General features: G+C 37.7%; 1 protein-coding gene across 3 annotated transcripts in view; it reads right to left on the bottom strand.

Moving 5' to 3' along the window:
- The window catches only part of AEBP2 (AE binding protein 2), a 71272-nt gene that overhangs the window by 26158 nt on the left and 30838 nt on the right, over positions 1-14276 (bottom strand). The gene's annotated exons all lie outside the window — the stretch shown is intronic.

Genomic DNA, 14276 nt, shown 5'->3' with positions numbered 1-14276 from the left:
ATAGGTTAAATATGGTTTGATAAAAAATTTTTTCTTTATCAAGAATGTAGGCTAGGGTTTTGATTCCAAAACACCTAAAAAGAATGGTTACTTTATGTATCAAGCTTGAAAGAAAATCTGAGTTTTCAAGCACTACTCTAACACAATGAGAAGTTATTCAAATGTGTCAATATTACAAATGGAGTCAATCATATTGAGCTACAGGACGCTATCTGCTAAGGAAAAGTCACAATAAATAAATTAACCCGAGATAATTAAATAACTATACTCTGTTCAAAGTAAGGAGAAACATGTAAGGGAAGCAAAACTACATATCGAGCTTATCTCATAAAAAGTATAACTACATAATTTCAAACATATATAAATCCATCAAGACAAACCACTGCCCCATTAGCAATAAAGGAAATCAAAAGAATCACCAAACATGCTGTATATAACTACTTTTTTTTTTCTTCAGTTAGGCAAAATATGTATTTCTAAGTGTGGTGGTATTGAAGCCACTTGGCTCTGATAAAGCTTAACACCAGATAACAAGAATCAAATTTAAATTGAAAAGGAAAAAAAAGAAGACCAGTTTAAAATATTGCCATATTCTACTACTGTGAACACAAGTAATGTTTTGTTTGCTTTCAAAGATTTTAAGTAATCTCTACACCCAATGTGGGGCTCAAATTTACAATCCCAAAATCAAGAGTCCCACGCTCTACCAACTGAACCAGCCAGGCATTCCAACACATGTAATGTTTTCCAAACCTTTAATAACTAAAATATTTCACTACATTTAACAAAATGGCAGCAGCAACTCCCCTTCCCACAAAGTCCAAATGTATATATAAAGCACAGGTATATATACCTGACAAAGTGAACGTGAGGTGGGGGAATTTTATCTAGGAACAATCCTTGTACTTTAATTATCAAATATAAGTATCATAAAAGCCCTTGGCAAAGAAACTGTATTTGCATTTTAAGAGTACATTGATTTTACAAAACTAAAGTTTCATAAGCTAACATGATTATTTTCATATGATACTATCTTCTTATCAGACATTAAGTTTAGGAAACATAAAACTAGCCTTAAACCTAATGACACATCCACGACTTTCTTTTATTTCTAATAACAAGTTACTTAGGTCTTAATGACTTTCAGTTTCAAGCCTCTGCCATTGCCAACACTACAATGGAGACTACTACCCTTCAAATATTTAGACAGTTGCCCCAGAAACTACATATATATTCAGATATATATATTCAGATATATTCAATATTTTAAAATCTGATTAGATGAGCATCAAAATAATAGTCATGAATTACAAACCAAGGAATAAAACAAGAACACAAGTTAAGGGGCACCTGGGTGACTCAATCAGTTAAGCATCTTACTTCGGCTCAGGTCATCATCTCATGGTTCGTGGGTTCAAGCCCCAGCTTGGGTTCTGTGCTGACAGCTCAGAGCCTGGAGCCTGCTCCAGATTCTGTGTTTCCCTCTCTGCCCCTCTTCCACTCATGCTCCATCTCTCTCTCTCTCTCTCTCTCTCTCTCTCTCTCTCTCTCAAAAATAAACACTAAGAAAAATTTAAAACAAAACAAAACAAAAAAAACCCCCACAAGTCCATTCCTAAATAAATGATTAATTGGCAGACAGACATATAAAGAACAAAGAAGGCTCTATAAGTAGAATACTTAACAAAAAGTTTAGATTGAGAAGCAGAAAACATACTCATTTTGTAATCCTTATATTAATAATTGATTCGGCCAAGAATCATCAATAGAAACTAAAACTAATTCCAATGGGAAACAACTTATTTACGTACGTTCAAAGTATCTCTCCAAAACTATTATAAAGGGACAAAGAATAAGTTTACAGTGGAGAACTTGGCAAATTCCACCTTCATCAAGTGATCTAGGTAACATTATCTACGATGGAACAAACTGTCATCAAGTATCCCTTGACATAAGAGTGAGAATTTTGTTGTATTTTCTCCAAAAATTCATAAACCCAATCTCATCATTACCAACAATCCCAAAACAGGGAATATACTACAAAATAAAAGGTTTATCTTCTTCAAAAATATCAGTGCCATGAAAAATACAGAAAGGCTGAGAAAACTTTATGAAAACTAAATGCAATATGAGATCCCCAACTGGATTCTAAGCAGATGGAGAAAAAAAAAATTAAAAACAAATAAAACCAACAAAAAAACCAACCAAACAAAAAAAAACCTGCTACAAAAGACATTAGTGGGACAATTAGTGAACTTCAATAGCTAATAGCATCAATGTTAAATTTCTGGGTCTTGACAACTATTCTAAGGTTACGTAAATGAATATCCTTGTTCTTAGGAAATGTACACACTGAAGTATTTAGGGATTTTGCTCCTCTCAAACGTTTTCCAAAAAATGTGTGTGTAGGTAGGTGAGGAAGGAGAAAGAGGGAGAAAGGGAAGGAAGGTAGACAGATGAAGAAATGGATGATGGATAAATATAGAACAAATGTAGTAAAAAATTAATTGGTGAATCCGGGTTAGGATATATAGAATTTATACATTCATGTGAGAGAGAGAAAATATATGGGAGCTTTTCATCTTCTCTGCAAGTTGAAATTACTTCAAAATTAAGTTTTAAAACTCTGCATTTTAGAAAAAGCACCATAAAAAGTAAAGGAAAAAAAAAGTCAAAATAAGAAAAATATTTAATTCTTATCATAGCAGGGAAATGTTTTTCCTACTTTTAAGCAGATTAATAAGATTTCCAACCTAAAATTACAAAAATAATACAGGAAGAAAGGTAATGAAAATCTATAGAAACATATTTACATTGTGTAATCATGTATTTACATTTACATTGTGTGTAACTACATGTATATATGTAGAAATGTACAATATCAATATACAGAAGCTTCCAGATGGCAGAACAAAATTTTATGAGAAATGACAAGCTAGACCAAAATATCTGTTACAGCAAACATGTACACTTTATATTAAGCTATGGGGTTTTGAGAAAGAGGGCACAAGTGAGCAAGGGGCTGAGAGAGAGAGAGAGAGAGAGAGAGACAGGGAAGTGAGAGAGAAGCAGGGCTTGAGTTCACCAGATGGGGGACTCCAGATCAACCAAAGTGGGGCATGAGCTCACCCGATGTGGGACTCAAACTCACAAACCGTGAGATCATGACCTGAGCCGAAGCAGATGCTTAATGACTGAGCGACCTAGGGCCCAATATTAAGGTTTTTATAAATCAGAAAGAAAAAATCCAGGATGCCTGGGTGCCTCAGGTGGTTAAGTGTCCGACTCTTGATTAAGGCTCAGGTCATGCCCCTCCCCCATTCACACAAGCTTTATCTCAAAATAAATAAACTTAAAAAATAACAATAAAAAGCAAGCCTTTACATACTCTTTGACCTAGTAACATAGGTTTTAGGGATTTATATTAGCTCCCAAAAGCAGTTTATAAAAATGTTAATTACATTGTTCTTTACATTGGGGATAACTGTGCAAAAAACGATCCATCAGGGGCGCCTGGGTGGCGCAGTCGGTTAAGCGTCCGACTTCAGCCAGGTCACAATCTCGCGGTCCGTGAGTTCGAGCCCCGCGTCAGGCTCTGGGCTGATGGCTCAGAGCCTGGAGCCTGTTTCCGATTCTGTGTCTCCCTCTCTCTCTGCCCCTCCCCGTTCATGCTCTGTCTCTCTCTGTCCCAAAAATAAATAAATGTTGAAAAAAAAATTAAAAAAAAAAAAGATCCATCAAGAAAGGACTATTAAATATGATAAACTATCACATAGGAATACTATACAACAATTAAAAAGTAATAAATTTATAAATGTGAAGCAATGTCCAATATAGAAATGAAAACGTAAGTTACATGTAGGTGCAAAATGATTCCATTTATTTCTTTGCTTTGTACAGGTTAAGAAATCAAATAAGTACTAAAAAATAAACAATGGTTTTCTATAGATGTTAAAGTTATACTATCTTCCTGAAGCTTTTCAGAATTAAAATTCTTTAGTAGTAGCAAGTATTACATTTGTTATACTTATTTCCATGTGACAGAGTGGAAGACCAAGCAACTACTAGGAATTCAGAAAAAATTTTGCTGGTTGTGAAATTCCAAGGTCTGTCAGAGTCAGGCAAATTTAGGTACTATATACTAAGCCCTTCCTTTCCCTATTCTCCATCCCTTTTCTTTATTCAGACTTCATCCTAAAGAATTAAATATTTTTAGAAAAAACAGTACACATTAAAAAAAAACCCTTATCAATTTTTAAAAACATTTTTATTTTTACTTATGTATTTTTTTCATTTTAATTTTTTTTGAAAGAGAGAGAAAGGGAGGGGCAGACAGAGAGGGAGACAGAAGATCTGAAGCGGGCTCTGTACTGACAGCAGAGAGCAGCACACTTCGGGGCTCAAACTCAAGAACCATGAGATCATGACCTGAGCCGAGGTAGGGGCTTATGCTGCTGGGCCACCCAGGTGCCCCAAGGTAATTTAATCAATTATCCACACACAAAGCACAACTGTAGAGCAGCCACACTGTCATTTTTTTCAGGTATGAATAAAACCATTTTTTTTGGTGAATGCTTAAAGCATATTATAAACACAATGAAAAAGGCCAAAATATACAATGCAAACTCCTTAGAATCAAATTCCAAGCTAACATACGGTGAGAGGTAATAACAGTAATCTAAACACAAATATACAATACATATATTACACAAAAGCCATTCTGCATTATAAATTACCAGAGTACAAATGGTTAAGGACACAGACCCTGGATTTATACTACCTCTGAAGTCTTGAATCTGCCACTAACTGCCCATGACCTTAGAAAATATTTCATTTCAGGGCGCATGGGTGGCTCAGCTGAGTAAGGGTCTGACTCCTGGTTTAGGCTCAGGCCATGATCTCACCGTTCGTGAGTTAGAGCCTTGCATTGGGCTCTGTGCTGACAGTGTGAAGTCAGCTTGGGATTCTCTCTCTCTAACCCCACCCCTGCATCCCCTCTCTCAAAATAAACCAAAACTTAGAGAAAAAAAAGAAAATATTTCTTCTCTTCCAACATCAATCTCCTCATGTATAAAATGAGGGCAGGCACCTGGGAAGGCTCAGTCGGTTAAGCAACAGGCTTTTGATTTTAGAAGGTCATGATCTCACGATTCATAAGATCGACACCAACACGGGCTGCTTAAAACTACCACTGCGGAGCCTGTTTGGGATTTTCTCTCTCCCTCTCTCTCTTCCTTCGTTGCTTTCTTTAAATAAATAAACCTTTAAAAAATAAAATAAGGGGCACTTGGTTTTCTCGGTAGGTTAAGCGTCCGACTTCACCTCAGCTCATGATCTCACCAGTTCATGGGTCCCAGCCCTGCATTGGGCTCTGTGCTGACAGCTCAGAGCCTGAAGTCTGCTTCTGATTTTGTGTCTCCCTGTCTCTCTGCCCCTCCCCTACTCACGCTGTCTCTCAAAAATAAATAAACCTTTAAAAATAAATAAATAAAATGAGGGCAAAACAGTAATTACGTCACAGAATTGTTTTAAGAGGTAGTTAAAATAGGTAATACAATAAAATATGTAGGTAATGTGCAAGCCACAAAGTAGCATTATTAAAGCCTTTGCTAATCATGATTATTTCTGACCCTTACCTTCATCTTATTCATTATACAACAAATACTCAAACATTCAATATGAAAAACTTTTTTCTAATGTTTGTTTACTTTTGAGACAGAGAGACAGAGAGAGAGACAGAGACAGAGAGAGACAGAGCACAAATGGAAGAGGGGAAAAGAGAGATTGAGATATAAAATCTGAAGCAGCTCCAAGCTCTGAGCTGTCAGCACAGAACCTGACATGGGGCTTGAACCCACAAGCCACAAGATCATGACCTGAGCCAAAGTCGGACACTCAATTGATTGAGCCACCCAGGCATCCCAATATGAAAAACTTATGAAACCAATTGCTTATACATTTAATTTCTAGATAGTCCAGGCTCACCAGTCTACAGAACTAGGTCTGAAAATATTTCAGGGGTGCCTGGGTGGCTCACTTGGTTAAGCATCCAACTCTTTTTTTGTTTGTTTGTTTATTTTTGAGAGAGAGAGAGAGAGAGAGAGAGAGAGAGAGAGAACACACACACACAAGCAGGTGAAGGGCAGAGAGGAGACATATTCCAAAGGAGACATATTCCATTTCCAAAGCCCTCCAAAGAGGGCTCCACACTGACAGCAGGGAGCCCGATGTGGGGGTTGTGGGGCTCAAACTCACAAACCATGAGATCAAGGCATCCAATTCTTGATATCAGCTTAGGTCATGATCTCATGATTCATGAGATCAAGCCCCATGTCAAGCTCTGCACTGACAGGGTGGAGCCTGCTTGGGATTCTCACTCTTTCAAAACAAATAATTTAAACTTCAAAAAAACTTTTTAAGGGGCACCTGGGTGGCTCAGTCAGTTGATTGTCCAACTTTGGCTCAGGTCATGATCTCACGGTTCGTGGGTTCGAGCCCCATGTTGGGCTCTGTGCTGACAGCTCAGAGCCTGAAGCCTGCTTCGAATTCTGTGTCTCCCTCTCTCTCTAGCCCCTCCCCTATTTGTGCTCTCCCTCTCCCCCCAAAATAAACTTTAAAAAAAATGTTTTAATATTTCAAATTCCCACAATAAAGTACCATCTATATATATGAAACATACTACTCCCTAAATAGTCCACTCATTCTTTTATGTTTCCTTTTCTTTCTCCCAAAGGCACTTCCATCTATAATTAAGTAGTGGTGATGGTTGCAGAACACTATGAATACACTAAAAAAAAAATACTAAATTGTACACCTGGGTAAGCTTTACAGAATCAAAATTTATTTAAATATATACCTGAAATGATCTTCCTATAACCATAAAATAAAACTCAGCTTTTCTGTAAGAGCCTCCTCATCTTCACACACTAAAGGTAGGCAAAAATTTTTAAACAATACAAAAGGCACTAACTATAAAAAATAAAAGCTAGAGAACTACAGGCCAATATCCCTGATGAATATGGATGCAAATATTCTCAATAAGATACTAGCAAATTAAATTCAACAGCATATAAAAAGAATTATTCACCATGATCAAGTGGGATTCATTTCTGGGATGCAGGGCTGGTTCAACATTCGCAAATCAATCAACGTGATACATCACATTAGTAAAAGAAAAGATAAGAACCATATAATCCTGCCAATCGATGCAGAAAGGCCTTTGACAAAATTTAGCAACCTTTCTTTTTTTTTTTTTTATTTTATTTTAATTTTTATTTTTCGGACAGAGAGAGACAGAGCATGAACGGGGGAGGGGCAGAGAAAGAGGGAGACACAGAATCGGAAACAGGCTCCAGTCTCTGAGCCATCAGCCCAGAGCCTGACGCGGGGCTCGAACTAACGGACCGCGAGATCGTGACCTGGCTGAAGTCGGACGCTTAACTGACTGCGCCACCCAGGCGCCCCTTAGCAACCTTTCTTAATAAAAACCCTCGAGAAAGTCGGGATAGAAGGAACATACTTAAACATCATAAAAGCCATTTATGAAAAGCCCACAGCTAACATCATCCTCAATGGGGAAAAACTGAGAGCTTTTTCCCTGAGATCAGGAACACGACAGGGATGTCCACTCTCACCGCTGTTGTTTAACATAGTGTTGCAAGTTCTAGCATCAGCAATCAGACAACAAAAGGAAATCAAAGGCATCAAAATTGGCAAAGATGAAGTCAAGCTTTCACTTTTGCAGATGACATGATATTATACATTGAAAATCCGATAGACTCCACCAGAAGTCTGCTAGAACTGATACATGAATTTAACAAAGTTGCAGGATACAAAATCAAGGTACAGAAATCAGTTGCATTCTTATACACTAATAATGAAGCAACAGAAAGACAAATAAAAAAACTGATCCCATTCACAATTGCACCAAGAAGCATAAAATACCTAGGAATAAATCTAGCCAAAGATGTACAAGATCTGTATGCTGAAAACTATAGAAAGCTTATGAAGGAAATTGAAGAAGATACAAAGAAATGCAAAAACATTCCGTGCTCATGGGTTGGAAGAATAAATATTGTCAAAATGTCAATACTACCCAAAGCTATCTACACATTCAATGCAATCCCAATCAAAATTGCACCAGCATTCTTCTCGAAGCTAGAACAAGCAATCCTAAAATTCATATGGAACCACAAAAGGCCCCGAATAGCCAAAGTCATTTTGAAGAAGAAGACCAAAGCAGGAGGCATCACAATCCCAGACTTTAGCCTCTACTACAAAGCTGTCATCATCAAGACAGCATGGTATTGGCACCAAAACAGACACATAGACCAATGGAATAGAATAGAAACCCCAGAACTAGATCCACAAACGTATGGCCAGCTAATCTTTGACAAAGCAGGAAAGAATATCCAATGGAAAAAAGACAGTCTCTTTAACAAATGGTGCTGGGAGAACTGGACAGCAACATGCAGAAGGTTGAAACTAGACCACTTTCTCACACCATTCACAAAAATAAACTCAAAATGGATAAAGGACCTGAATGTGAGACACGAAACCATCAAAACCCTAGAGGAGAAAGCAGGAAAAGACCTCTCTGACCTCAGCCGTAGCAATCTCTTACTTGACACATCCCCAAAGGCAAGGGAATTAAAAGCAAAGTGAATTACTGGGACCTTATGAAGATAAAAAGCTTCTGCACAGCAAAGGAAACAACCAACAAAACTAAAAGGCAACCAACGGAATGGGAAAAGATATTCGCAAATGACATATCGGACAAAGGGCTAGTATCCAAAATCTATCAAGAGCTCACCAAACTCCACACCCGAAAAACAAATAACCCAGTGAAGAAATGGGCAGAAAACATGAATAGACACTTCTCTAAAGAAGACATCCAGATGGCCAACAGGCACATGAAAAGATGCTCAACGTCGCTCCTTATCAGGGAAATACAAATCAAAACCACACTCAGGTATCACCTCACGCCAGTCAGAGTGGCCAAAATGAACAAATCAGGAGACTATAGATGCTGGAGAGGATGTGGAGAAACGGGAACCCTCTTGCACTGTTGGTGGGAATGCAAATTGGTGCAGCCGCTCTGGAAAACAGTGTGGAGGTTCCTCAAAAAATTAAACATAGACCTACCCTATGACCCAGCAATAGCACTGCTAGAATTTACCCAAGGGATACAGAAGTACTGATGCATAGGGGCACTTGCACCCCAATGTTTATAGCAGCACTCTCAACAGTAGCCAAATTATGGAAAGAGCCTAAATGTCCATCAACGGATGAATGGATAAAGAAATTGTGGTTTATATACACAATGGAATATTACGTGGCAATGAGAAAGAATGAAATATGGCCCTTTGTAGCAACGTGGAAGGAACTGGAGAGTGTGATGTTAAGTGAAATAAGCCATACAGAGAAAGACAGATACCATATGGTTTCACTCTTATGTGATCCTGAGAAACTTAACAGGAACCCATGGGGGAGGGGAAGAAAAAAAAAAAAAAAGAGGTTAGAGTGGAAGAGAGCCAAAGCATAAGAGACTCTTAAAAACAGAGCAAACTGAGGGTTGATGGGGGGTGGGAGGGAGGGGAGGGTAGGTGATGGGTATTGAGGAGGGCACCCGTTGGGATGAGCACTGGGTGTTGTATGGAAACCAATTTGAAAATAAATTTCATATATTGAAAAAAAAAAAGCTGATAAATTAGATTTCGTTTAAATTTAAAACTTTTTCAAAAGATCCCATTAGGAAACCAAACACAGAAGGGATGTGCATATAACTGACAAAGAACTTATATCCAAAATATATAAAAATTTATACAATAGGGGCACCTGGGTGGCTCAGTCACTTAAGCCATCTGACTTTGGCTGAGGTCATGATCTCATGGTTTATGGGTTCAAATAGGCACTTCCCCAAAACAGGAAATTCAAATAGCCATAAGCACACGAAAATGTGCTCATCATTATTCACTGGGGAAATAAAAATGAAAGCAAAAATGAGATACCACTTATATATCCACCAGAATGGCTAAAATTAAAAGACATTTGATAATATAAGATAGAGCAACTAAAAACTCTAAGTCACTGCTGGTGGAAATGTAAATAATATGACCAATTTGGAGAAGAGTTTGTCATTTCCAAAGCTAAAAATGCCCTATTCTGGGGTGCCTGTGTAGCTCAGTCGGTTGAACATCCTTCTCTTGATCTTGGCTCAGGTCGTGATCTCATGGTTCATGGGATCAAGTCCTGTGTCAGGCTCCTCACTGGCAGTGTAGCACCTCCTTGGGATTCTCCACCTCCCTCTCTCTCTCAAAAATAAATAACCATTTAAAATGTAAATAAATAAACTGGTACAGCCAGAACTAAACCAGATGACAGAAATCTAATATGGCCTGAGGAGAATAACAGAGGACAGAATAGACTGGAAAATCATAATATGGCCTGCAGGGAAAAACAGAGGACAGGAGAAGAATAGATTGGAAAGGGTCATTAAAGAAATTCTATTTTACTAAAAATATTTTTCATCAGGGTGGTGGTGACACAGGTGCATACATCACAGGTACATACACACATATGAAACATATCTTTACACTGTTGAACACTTAAGTATACTTAAGACACTTTATTATACATTATAAGTAAAAACTTTAAAAAAAAAAAAGAGACTCACCTCAAACATCATCACCTCATGACCCTCTTTCTATAGCTGACTCCCACTTACCTTCTACTATTCCTCCACAGTCCCTATTATAGTATTTAATTGATACCTAATCTAAGTTTCCATAGAACCTTTCATACGTCACTATTAAAACACATAAAACATTTCATTACTTAAATTTAGATCTTATTTACCTTGCTTCCAAAATGCCTAGCACACTGCCATGTACTATAGATATCAATAAATGCTTTCTGAATTTAAATGATTCCTATGACTTATAGAACAATGCCTCACTAATTCATACTCCTTAACTTCTGTCTTTTTTTGTTTATTTATTTTGAGGGAGAGACAGAAAAGTATACGTGGTGGGAGGGGTAGAGGGAGAAGGAGACACAGAGTCTGAAGCAAGCTCCAGGCTCTGAGCTGTCAGCACAGAGCCTGAGGTGGGGCTTGACCTCACGAACAGCAAGATCATGACCTGAGCCAAAGTCAGACACTTAACTGACTGAGCCACCCAGGCGCCCCAACTTTTATCTTTTAAAGACAACTTCATTGCCCCTCTCCAATAGGAATCTTCTACAGTTTCTAAAAGGAGGATCTGGGAGAAAAAAAGCATTTGACAGGCTTTGAAATCAATCTGCACATCACAATCAACCAGGAGAATTGCTGCCTTAAAGAAAAACATATAGAAATACAGCAAAAAAGTAAATGATTCTTTCACTTTAACAACAATAATCTCTTATGTTTATTGGATACATACTGTATGGCTCTATGAGGTAACTATTCTTACTAGCTACATCTTAATGGGAAGTTTAAAAACTGTCCCAGATCATACACTTCCAGAACATACCAGGGGTAGGATCTATAGTAAGACCCCAAGAAAGACTAGGGTGTTAAAGTTATAAGACCCACATGCCAACAGAAAGGTCAATGAGATCATTTATTTAAAAAAGAATAAAGAGAGGCTCCTGGCTGCCTCAGTCAGTAGAGCATTAGACTCTTGACCTCAGTATCATGAGTTCAAGCCCCATGCTGGGCACAGAGCTTGCTTAATAAAAATTAAAAAAAATTTTTAAAGTAAATAGACAAAATTAAAAAGAAAGAAAAATAAACCCGGATAGTTAAACATAAGAATAGATAACCAGGGGCGCCTGGGTGACTCAGTCGGTTAAGCATCTGACTTCGTCTCAGGTCATGATCTCACAGCTAGTGGGTTCGAGCCCCATATCGGGCTCTGTGCTGACAGCTCAGAGCCTGGAGCCTGCTTCGCATTCTGTGTCACCCTCTCTCTTTGCCACTATCCTCTTCATCCTCTGTTTCTCTCAAAAATAAACATTAAAATAAGAAAAAAGAAAAAGAAAAAAAGGATACCCAAACTTCCTCATAATGAAAGAGAAGCAAATTAAAACTACATTAGGATGAAAACAAGAAAAAAACCTACACAACGATGGAATTTCTAATCTATTAGATTGGCAAAAATCCAAAAGTTTGAGAAGGCAGACGTTCTAACAATGATGATGAGGACACAAACCCTAAGGAGGGCAATTTGGCAAGATTTATCAAAATCATCAATGCTTATATAGCCTTTGATCCACCCACTCATGTCACTTCGGGGAATTCTTCCTCCATATATATTTACACATGTACAAAATGACACGTATGTTCCAAGATTTATCACTGCAGCACTATTTATAATAGCCAAAGACTAGAAATAACCCAAGTGTCTATACAAATTTGGTTAAATAAACTGAAAGAATACTCTCTAGGAGCAAATATAGAAAGATCTCTAGAATACAGTAAGTTTAAAAAGCAAGGTACCCATACATTCAAGAAAGAGGTTAACAGTGGGAGAAACTTGGCATAGGGTATAAGGGAACTTTATAATCCTTGTAATATTACTGTATATCTAAAACTGCTCTAAAATAAAAGGTTGATTAAAGAAAAAAATAATAAGGTATATGGGGTGCCTGGCTGGCACAGTCAGTAGAGCATGTGACTTCTGATTTCAGAGATTTGAGTTTGAGTCCCACACTGGGTATGGAGATTACTTAAAAATAAAATCATTAAAAAAAAAAAAAATTACAGGGGTATCTGGGTAGCTCAGTCGGTTAAGCATCCGACTTAATTTCGGCTCAGGTTATGATCTCGCGGTTCCTGAGTTTGAGCCCTGCATACAGCTCTGCACTGACAGTGTAGAGACTGCTTGGGATTCTCTGTCTGACCCTCCCCTGCTTGTGCACGCTCTCTCTCACTCTCTCTCAAAATCAATCAACCAACCAACCAAACAACCAACCAACCAACAAACATTTAAAAAAAATAGTTAGAAATAAAGTACAGACAGTATATAGTTTACTGGATTTTGTGTAAGAAAGAAGAATGAAACTACATATATTGGTTCATAAAGAAATACTAGAATTCACTAGAAACTAGTAACAGTGGTTACATATTTGAGGAAGAGGGAAGAAGGAAAGAAGAAAAGGGAGCAAGATTTCTCTACATAAATAATTTCCTTAAAAATTTTTTTAACTTGGGGCGCCTGGTGGCCCAGTTTGTTGAGAGTCTGACATTAGCTCAGCTCATAATCTCATGGTGCCTGAGTTTGAGCCTCGCATTGGGGTCTGTGCTGACAGCTTAAAGCCTGAAGCCTGCTTCTGATTCTGTGTCTCCTCTCTCTGCCCCTCCCCTGCTGGCACTGTCTCTCTCTCTCTCTCTCTCTCTCAAAATTAAACATTAAAAATTAAAAAAAAAATTTTTTTAACTTGTTAAAGATTGTCTTTTCAAAATAAACTAATTTTTTAAAAAGCAGCTCCATAAGAATTACCTCCTTCTCTAATGAAACCCAAGGGAAGTTTCTGGCACGGTATTTACATACCAGTAAATTATGGGTTTAACAGCTATTAAAGTTTTCTAAACACAAACTTTTAACCTCTATGGTATATGCTTTCCATAATTACAAACCAAAATATTTTGTTTAATTTTTAATGAAGATAAATGGAAAAATGGTTTTTACAGAACTGGTTCTTCATACAATTTTTCAGAATACATCTATTTGACACAGTAATTTACAACTAAACTCAGTACCATGACCTCAAACCTGAGTGAAAGCAATCAATTCCCTTAACGTTGTACAATTTCACTTTTTGGAATTATTAATAATCAGTGTTGTTTGCTAATAAAAAGGCTGAAACCTATAGCAGTGAAAACACACATCACAAGGTATTAAAAGCCACCAATTTTAAAGACATGCATTCAAACAGGTCTGCCCATTAGCTATTCTCAATCCACCCTCCACAGTGACTTTTTTTTGTTCTCCAAATTTTACAAATTGGATTAAATTATCTTTACCTCCATCGCTTTTTTAAATTCCATGTATCTACAGAAATATTTTTAAACATTGCTAGAAGGGCAAAAATATACCCATTAAGAAATATATCAACCAGGGGCACCTGGGTGGCTCAGTCGGTTAAGTGTCTGACTTCGGCTCAGGTTATGAACTCGCAGTTTGTGAGTTCGAGCCCCATGTCGGGCTCTGTGCTGACAGCTCAGAGCCTGGAACGTGCTTCAGATTCTGTGTCTCCCTCTCCCTCTGCCCCTCCCCTGCTCACGCTCTGAC

Source organism: Prionailurus bengalensis, chromosome B4 (genome assembly GCF_016509475.1).
Source record: "Prionailurus bengalensis isolate Pbe53 chromosome B4, Fcat_Pben_1.1_paternal_pri, whole genome shotgun sequence".
Taxonomy (NCBI): domain Eukaryota; kingdom Metazoa; phylum Chordata; class Mammalia; order Carnivora; family Felidae; genus Prionailurus; species Prionailurus bengalensis.
This window is presented reverse-complemented; position numbering and strand designations above follow the sequence as displayed.